This window comes from Sander lucioperca, chromosome 12 (genome assembly GCF_008315115.2).
Source record: "Sander lucioperca isolate FBNREF2018 chromosome 12, SLUC_FBN_1.2, whole genome shotgun sequence".
Classification (NCBI taxonomy): Eukaryota; Metazoa; Chordata; class Actinopteri; order Perciformes; family Percidae; genus Sander; species Sander lucioperca.
This window is the reverse complement of record NC_050184.1, coordinates 21,003,735-21,013,997: the sequence shown is the minus strand read 5'-3', so window position 1 is coordinate 21,013,997 and position 10,263 is coordinate 21,003,735.

The following is a 10,263-nucleotide window of genomic DNA, read 5'->3' as shown; positions in this document are numbered from 1 at the left end:
TAACTATTCCCCCCTGCTCTGGTGTTTCCCCCTCTCATTCCCCTGCTCTGGCGTTTCCCCCTCTCATTCCCCCTGCTCTGGCGTTTCCCCCTCTCATTCCCCTGCTCTGGCGTTTCCCCCTCTCATTCCCCCTGCTCTGGCGTTTCCCCCTCTCATTCCCCTGCTCTGGCATGTCCGAGCCCTTAAACCGGAGACCTTTGGCAACACCGACAGTGACGTCAACATTTCTCCTCCTGATTGGGTCTTATCGGTAACGACGTCTCGTTCTCTGAGACTTAAAGCTACTAATGTTACCATGGCAACTACCGATAGGGGGCGGAGTCTCCACGCTGCCTCCTGTTCATGCCCAGTATACCAGGATGTTGATGAGATATTTTGGTTTGGGCGTGTTAGTTTAAACTGAGATTAGTTCTTCTACTGGAGATAAAAACATTTGTGTGTACGGAGATCGCTTTTGGCTCAAAACTCAAACGCTTAAAAACCAAAACGTAGCGATGTAGATGTCGCCAGAGAGACGTCACTTATGTGACTTTGGGGCGAGGAATCTTTCTAATTATGTATTTTTACAGTCTGAAACTTCAACGGTTTTACGACTTTCTAGACTTGGAAGATTTTCTTTTAAACTGACCAACATCATATGTGTAATTCACGGCTCAAGTCAAACGGGATCCAAACATTATTTGTTTCTCCCCGTTAGGGTTCGGCATCGTTTTGATTTTAACAATTCTGATTACGATTCCTCCTTTCGATGCCGGTTATTTGAGGGGTGGAGTTGAAACGGCTCACATGCTAATTTCACAGACAAGAGGTGGTTTACAGTTTTACTACTACTTTACTACTAGCTACTTTTTCAACGTAAAATAAAGCCAAAGGTTAAGGCTGTTTTATGCTTCTGCGTCGAATCGACGGCGTACCCCCGCAGACCCCTCTGCGTCGCCCCGAACCCCTCTCCGAGCCCTCCGCCGTTGCTCACCCTGCACCTCCTAAGATTTATAACTTTGCATCGATTGGTCAACTGGTCCTGTGTGTTGATAGTCGGTGTTTCCAGCAGCTTACTGTGGGGAGTAGCAACATGCTAGTTCACTGACATCAGCTTTGCAGATAAACTCAGACATATTTTGGTTCCAATGACGCGGTTATCCGTTTGTAAAGTGTCTATATATGTCAGTAACGTTTTGAAATTAGCACTTCGCCAGCAAGCAGTACTTTGTGGGCAGTTGTGCTAAAGTTAGCTTGCTAACATAACATAAACTGGCTGGCAGACACCTCGCACATAACCTCACACTTATTTTCTGGTTACAGTAACTAGGTCAATGGATTTTACTGGGTCTATTTCTTGATACTTTCTTTTACAAAATCTAAGCAAGAAAAGGCCAAAAAAATAAGATTAATATTTTAGCACGACAGTCAACGGGGTTTGCCATTCTGAGTACCGTTGCGGTGGTGAGCGACACAGACACAGGCGACGCCCCCTAGCGTTATGGCGGTGAAATGCAGCCGAGACGCAGAACTCTGAAAGGGTCACGACGCCGTAGGAGCGACGGCTTGGAGTTTGACGCAGAAGCATAAAACAGCCTTTAGAGCTCCGCTTACTGCGCTCAGCGGCTGCGACACAACAAGCGCCTGGAAGTACGGCGGGCGCTACGGAAGCCAGAACTTGCGCGGGTTAAATTTAAAACAGGTGATCGGATTCGAAACAACATTTTCCCAAACGTTTCCATTGGAATCGCAATCTTTCAAAAAGGATTCCAGGTTGGAAACGGTTCTTGATGCCCAATCGTATCGGAAAACTTAATGGCTTTGTACCTTGGTCTTCACTTTTTTTCTGCGGCGAAGGCTCCCGAGGCCTTGTGAGAGTAACATCGCTTAGAGCACCTTTAAAATTTGGAACAGAGGATCGGATTCGAAACCAACTTTTTCAAAACAATTCCAATATTTCCAATAGTTTCTCGATGTCCAGTCCTTCTCCCCGTTCACTACAATAGATATTTTTACTGAAAAACCAATAGCGGTCTACCGGAAGGGGCGGGACTTTGTCTCTTTGTGGACTGAAACTCCCTCACTGAAACTAGTCCTGGACTGAAACTAGTCCTGGACTGAAACTAGTCCTGGACTGAAACTAGTCTTGGACTGACACTAGTCCTGAACTGACACTAGTCCTGGACTGAAACTAGTCTTGGACTGACACTAGTCCTGGACTGAAACTAGTCCTGAACTGACACTAGTCCTGGACTGACACTAGTCCTGAACTGACACTAGTCCTGGACTGAAACTAGTCCTGGACTGAAAGCCTCAGAGGTGATGTGGGGCGGTGGTTTGCACCTTAAACTGGTTTCTTAGAAATCTCACAATTGTCTAGTTTTTTCATCCCCATTTTCCATTTAAGCCCACCAATAAACCAAGAGGGCCTGTAATGTTTTCCATCCACTTCCACACGGCCCCCCTACAGGTAGCGAATCAGATGCATGAGTATTTATATTCATGACTTCAACTCCAAGACCTCATTCTGAACCGAGATTAATTTTATTTATTTTTTTAAACCCCATTTTGAATTTCGTTTGAAGTATTTGAACAGCTTGAGGAGCAGTTCAATTTTATCCAAAATGTCAAATCATAACAGAAGTTATCTTAGGACACTTTACAGATGGTGTAGGTCTAGACTAGGGCTGCACGGTACGAGGGGAAAATATCTTGATAACGATATAGCTTTTGCGATAAATAATCAGCTATTAAAGCGTTCTCAGTTCGGCTGCTTTCAGTTTTCTGCTAAAATACAACAAACTGCTTGTTGAGTTTAAAACTAGTGAAAGGAAATCATTTCCAACTTTCTTCTTTTGAACAAATTGAACGTTGAATTGAATCTAAAAGGCAGCACTAAAAAAAGAATGACGGTTACATTTTGAAGTGCAGTTTTCTGCTGAGATTTTCTTTCAACTTAAGGCCTTTTCATGTTTCTGCGTAGAATCGACGGCGTACCGCCGCAGACCCCTCAGCGTCTACGCCGTAGCCTGACGTCACCTCTCGAAAAATTTAACTAAACGTGGCTCGGTAGCGTTGCATTCCCCCCCCCCCCCGACTCATTTCCTGGTTCTCCTTCTCCGTAAACAACATGAAATCAAGGAGAGGGTTAACTTCTCCTGCTCCAGATTTACCACCGTGGTCAGAAAGAACAGAGGCACAGACACACACACACACACACACACACACACACACACACACACACACACACACACAGACACACAGACACACACACACACACACACACACAAACACACAGACACACACACACAGACACACACATACACACACACACAGACACACACATACACATAACACACACACACACAGACACACACATACACACACACACAGACACACACATATACATAACACACACATACACACACACACACACACACACATACACATAACACACACACAAACACACAAACACACACAGATACATACATACACACACACACATACACACAGACACACACACACACACACACACACAGACACATACATACACACACACATACACACACACACACACACACACACACACATACATACACGCACACACACACAGATACATACATACACACACACACACACACACATACACATACACACAGACACATACATACACACACACTCCCCACACACACATACACACAGACACACATACACACACACACACATGCCGGCTCGACGCACACACAAGCGCACAAGTATAACATCAGGCCACTTACGTAGGCTAGAACCATAAAAAGGCCTTAAGATATGAAAAATCTCTGTCTTTCCGCGATGTGTTTTTATTGCCAGATGATAAAAAATGATATATTGTGCAGCCCTATTTACAGAGACCCAACATTTCCCACAACAGCAAGCATTTGGTGCGACAGCGGCGAGGAAAAACGTCCTTTAAACGGGCAGAGTCAGTAGTTTGATAAGAAAACATCGAGCGCTCCTCATTCGGTTTTTCAAGTATTTCAGACGCAGTCGGGACGAGTTGTTCTTCCAGGCCAGAGTCTAGAGTTCTTCCATACTCGTCTTCATCCAGTCTGTTTGTTTTGGTATTGTTTTTGTTTCCAAAGGAAGCGTTTTTAATATCAAACCAAACCGTAGCTTTATTTTTTAGTTTGTAGTCTTCATGAAAGAGTGGGGAAATGGACTCATTTTTTTGTGTGTCTTCGTGTTGAATGTCTGGAACAGTTTGCACTCCTCTAGTTTGTACAATCAACCGCCTGCATGTCGCTCGGGGACCCTGAAGGCCTCGAACCGGAGCCGCACGTACGCAGAGCTCGAGGGCGGGGGTGGGGATGGGGGTGGGGGGGGGGGTTTACTGTCGGCCATGTTGGTGACGTGAGGGAAGACGTTCTGCAGAAGTTAAACCCCTGAGCGCGGTCTGGTTCAGCTTCATGTGGAGTCGCAACAAAACTATTCAGTGAGCAAGAAAACCAACTTAGAGTCTGTGAGTTCACATCTGAGAGCACGAAGGAGAAGTTCTTCTCAGGCTACATTTACATCGCTACGTTTTGGTTTAAAAAAACAATATATTTTACTACGTTTCCTCCTCTCATTCCCCCTGCTCTGGCATTTCCCCCTCTCGTTCCCCCTGCTCTGACGTTTCCCCCTCTCATTCCCCCTGCTTTGGCGTTCCCCCCTCTCATTCCCCCTGCTTTGGCGTTTCCCCCTCTCATTCCCCCTGCTCTGGCATTTCCCCCTCTCATTCCCCCTGCTCTGGCATTTCCCCCTCTCATTCCCCCTGCTCTGGCATTTCCCCCTCTCATTCCCCCCTGGTCTGACATTTCCCCCTCTCATTCCCCCCTGGTCTGACGTTTCCCCCTCTCATTCCCCCCTGGTCTGACGTTTCCCCCTCTCATTCCCCCTGCTCTGGCATTTCCTCCTCTCGTTCCCCCTGGTCTGACGTTTCCCCCTCTCGTTCCCCCTGGTCTGACATTTCCCCCTCTCGTTCCCCCCTGGTCTGACATTTCCCCCTCTCATTCCCCCCTGGTCTGACGTTTCCCCCTCTCATTCCCCCCTGGTCTGACGTTTCCCCCTCTCATTCCCCCCTGGTCTGACATTTCCCCCTCTCGTTCCCCCCTGGTCTGACATTTCCCCCTCTCATTCCCCCCTGGTCTGACGTTTCCCCCTCTCATTCCCCCTGCTCTGGCGTTTCCCCCTCTCATTCACCCTGCTCTGGCGTTTCCCCCTCTCATTCCCCCTGCTCTGGCGTTTCCCCTCATCCCCCCCAACCAACCTCCCTACGCAGATTTCGCCCTTTCATACTACTCGCTACGGCGCCAATTCACACGCAATCACAAGGTAATGTAAGTCAATGGAGGCCAATCGCCATTGATAAACACGCTAAAACGCAAGTACGCGTCTTGATAACACGCCAACAATCGCATATGAATTGCCGTGTCGTACATACGCCACTTCATGAGATCAGAATGTGTCTCTGTGAACGTCTCCTGAGCTCTCAGATCTGAACGTATGGGCCGCTGTCTGAATGTCGATGGTCTCTCGGTTGATTTGGCCATCAATAACTAGGGTTGGGCATCGTTTGGATTTTAACAATTATTCATTTCGATTCCGATTCTTTGAGGGGTGGAGTTGAACCGCGTCACCTGTTTGTTTCACAGACAAGAGGTGGTTTACAGTTTTTCCCTGGCTGTTTCAACGTAACCGCTTACTGTGCTCCATGGCTGCAACACAACAAGCGCCTGGAAGTACGGCAACCGCTATGGAAACCAAATTTTTCAGAAGTTTCCAATGAAGAAACAATGCGTAATCTTTGAAAGGATTCCAGGTTGGAACTGGTTCTCGATGCCCAATCCTATCAACAAACGTAAAAATGTTTGGCACCTTGGTGTTCACTTTTTTTTTCTGTGGCGAAGGCTCCTGCACTTTAACTTTAACAATGACGTTGGGAAATAAATTGAGCTTTTCACCCCTTAAACAGAAAAAAAATTACAATAACTGAATGTCTTCATCCTGGATCCAATAAATGTGCCTCGTTCTTTAAAGTCGTTGCCCTCTCACCCTGGCTGAATCTCACTTCCCTTATATTGCATCCATGTTTCCTTCACTTGCTTCCCTTCCTCGCGTCTTAGTCCGTCCCACCGAGGAAGCACGGGAGAGACGTGAGGAAATCATCAGAGGAGAGAGGAACTGAGGAATTCGTTAGCTGTGTGGGCGGAGTTAACAACGGCTTTCAGTTGCACGGCTTCCAGGAAGGCTGCTCTCTGTATCCTCGCTCATAGCTCCTCAGAGATCCCTCCTCCATCCTCAATCCTCAGGCAGGAATAAGAGCTTTGAGGCGGCCTTCACGAAGGAGGGACAGAACAACTTCCGGTTTTAGCGAGGAGATATCAAAGAAGAGAACTTAGGCTACATTTACATTGCTATGTTTCCCCTTCTCATTCCCCCTGCTCTGGCGTTTCCAAGCCCCTAAACCGGAGACGTTGGAAAACACTTCTGACCCGTTTTGGTTCGGAATCTGCGGGGTTGTGTTGCAGTCTCAACGGCCGCAAACGGAGACCTTTGGCAACACTGACGCCAATGTTTCGCTGCCAGAACGACTTCCAGTTCGAGCGAGGAGATATCAAATAAGGGAAGTGAGATTCAGCCCGGGATGCTCCGGTCACTTTGTTGCATCATCGTGACCTCACACAGGTGATGTCGTTTGAGTCCACTTGCGGCTGAAGCGGTCTCGCCACCTTTGCGTACTTGGCGCTCTTCCTGCCGCCCAGTCCACCTGTCAGCATGCAGTCTCTCACGCTGCAGAAATCAAACGTCCCTCCGTGAACGGACTCGCTCTGCAGGACTCGCCCCCAGGCACACAAACGACAGTAACCAGCCACCATATTGCATGTTCCAGAGTTTAGTGCCTATAATATTGTGCGTCTTGCCAGGAGCCACCATGTCAGCCAAGCCATGTTGTGTTTCTAGACTTTAGTAGTGATGTGTGTGGTGACTTCATAGTTGCTAATATTGAGGATGAATATTCTGCTTTTACTCTGGTTGGAATTCAGTGGAAACTCCAATACACTGTCACTGTAGACAAAACTAGTTTTTACTGTTTTCTTATTTTTCTTTCTAACTAAAAGCGTTTGTTGTCCCCTGATCTGTGGTCGTCTAAATGATTCTCACACACAAACCGGTGGGGGTGTGGGGGGGGGCAGGGGGGTTCTGGGGCTCCAGCCCCGAAAGTTTTCTCAAAAGCAGACACACTGACCAGACGGCCGACCCTCGGCAGAAAAGCCAGTCGGGCTGATCAGTCTCCCCGAGTTGGTCCAAAAAGTTCCTCAGAACACCGAAGAGACGAGACGTAATACGTCTCCATAACAGCAGGCGGCGCTAATCTGTATTGTTGCCCAAAAATGAAAACCGGCAGCTGATTGGACGGAACGCGTCACGTGGGTCTGGTTTCTCCGGAAATTCACAGCCAGACTGTCATGGCGGCTCGTTCAGAATACGATCTCATATTGGACTAAAATAGTTCACCGAAACGTGTTTCTGAAAACATTTTAAGAGAGAAATAGGCCGTGCAGTTTCTGAATCTGTCTTCACTTCAGATCAACAAAGGTCAGTTTAAAAGATTTTCATCAGATTTTGAGAGACTCTAGTCACGCTCATCCCGCTCCCCGTTTACGGGTTAGCTCTCCACCAATCAGATTGGTCATTTGAGTCCGACTGCCGGCAGTGCCCACCCCGCCGATTCTACATGTCAAATCGGCCAAAATGAAGGCCGACGGCCCCTTGGACGGACGACGGCACAGAACACACCGAACAGACTCGAGTCACCGACCTCGCCAGACTGTCAGACGGCCGATTATTGGCTCGGTATGTCTCGGGCTTTAGGCTGACTTCACTGTCTTTTACAGGCTGTAGCGGGCTCCGTGTTAAAGCTGGAGTGAAGCAAGGCAAGGCAAGTGGGGCTGCACGATATGAGGAAACTATGCAATAACGTTGTTGAATATCACAATAACGATATTTTATATATTAAAGTGTACTCAAGTTTCCTGAGTGTCTTTCGCGATGTGGCCCGCAGCCTTTTAGCCGTGTGTGTGTTCGTTGCGCCAGTTGATAGCGATATCTTGTGCAGCCCTAAAGGCGAGGCAGCTCTATCTGTACAGCAACAAGGCAATTCAAAGTGCTTCACATAAAAAAATAAGATTAATCTTTGTGTGCTGACACAGAAACTGTTCTTGCATTGTCTGTTCTCACAATAAACATAACAATAAAATCACAAAAAAACATCTGTATGGTCACCCAACAAACATCTGACACACAGACAGACAGACAGACACACACACACACACACAGACACGCATACAGACAGACACACACACACAGACAGACACGCATACAGACAGACACACACACACACAGACAGACACGCACACGCATACAGACAGACAGACACGCATACAGACAGACACGCACACACACAGACACACACAGACAGACACACACGCACAGACACACACACATACAGACAGACACACACAGACAGACACGCACACACAGACAGACACGCATACACACACAGACACGCATAGACACAGACACACATAGAGACACACGCACAGACACGCGCACACAGACACACGCACACAAACAGACACGCACAGACATACAAACACACAGACACGCACACAAACAGACGCACACACGTACAAACAGACGCACACACGTACAAACAGACGCACACACGTACAAACAGACGCACACACGTACAAACAGACGCACTCAAACACACATAGACACACACGCACACAAACAGACGCACACACGTACAAACAGACGCAGACACGCAGAAAAAGCATCAAACAGAAAGGTCTTCAGCCTTGATTTAAAAGAACAGAGTTGCAGAAGAGCTGCAGTTTTCTGGGAGTTTGTTCCAGATACGTGGAGCTAACTGAACACAGGCAGCAGCGTTCAGTTTGTACGGTATGTACAAACTCAAGGGACTCTGAGGGACAGAAAGCAGACGTGTCCCCGACGACCTGAGCCGTCTGGATGGTTAATACTGCAGCAGCAGACCAGAAATAACCCAACAGTAGTATTTTCATATACATTCTTGGAGGGACAGGGAGCCAAGATAGGCAAGATATTGGGACCATATGAAATAAAATAACAGGCTAAATTCTGCCGAGGGAAAAACATTTTTACAAAAGGGGCTGTTGACCTTTGAGCCCAAGATATGTGAATGGAAATGGTTTCTATGTGTACCCACGAGGCTCCCCTTTAAAGACATGTTCATGTTACGATAATGCAAGTAGGGCGTAGGTTTCCTTTCAACGTTTGGGGGGCGGAGGGCACACATAAGCGGGAGGTCTCCGTCATAAAATGTTGAGCGTCAAACCTGCATTCTGGTAAATTTTTCTGCAAAAATTTATGGTGCAAATGGCATTATTTATGTAAAGGAAATTCGTATTCTCCTGCAATGTCACATCACACGTGTTTCTGGATGTTTTTTAAGGAATCATGTACATCTCAACAATAAATCGGTTAGAGACCTTGTTAAAGGTCCAATGTGTAGGAATTTCTCCCGTCTAGTGTTGAGATCATATATCAATCAACTCTCTCGCGCCACGCAGTTCAAAGTCCGTATTACAGCTACGGTAGCCTTCACGCTTCAAAAAGACGGTCTCTTGCTCTTTTCAATCTCCTTTTTCTATTTCTGGACGAAGAAGAAGAAGACTCCTGTTCCTGAAAATAGGATTTTGAATACGTGTGGTCCTCCATGTTTCCTTCTTCAAACTTGCCGGGGCCAGAAATCTACGATACCCGTTAGCAGCATTAGCAGCATTAGCAGCAGCTGTGAGTTTATCATGTGATAGCGAAAACGCGAAAGGCGGAGCAGCAGTAGGTGTGGTCTAATGCATTGTAGTGGGTATACTGTACTGTATATGGGCCAGAATCTGCCTTTGTGGGAGGGGGGGCCATATCACAGTGGGGGGGTCTGGGTGTCCTCCCCCAGGGTTATTTTGAGCGTCAAAGACTTAATTTCCTGTATTCTGATACACTTTTATGCACCAATGTACAGTGGAAATACCTTTATTTAGCCTATGTGAAGAAGATAAACACAGATGACAATTCAAAATATATCCAAACTATAATGGAAAGTATGTTGTGTGCCATTGGGCATTTTTAAGTGGGTATATGGAAATCCTGGAGCTTTCCTAGTGGGTATACTGCGTATACCTGCGTATCACGTAGAATACACCACTACGGAGCACTATGTCC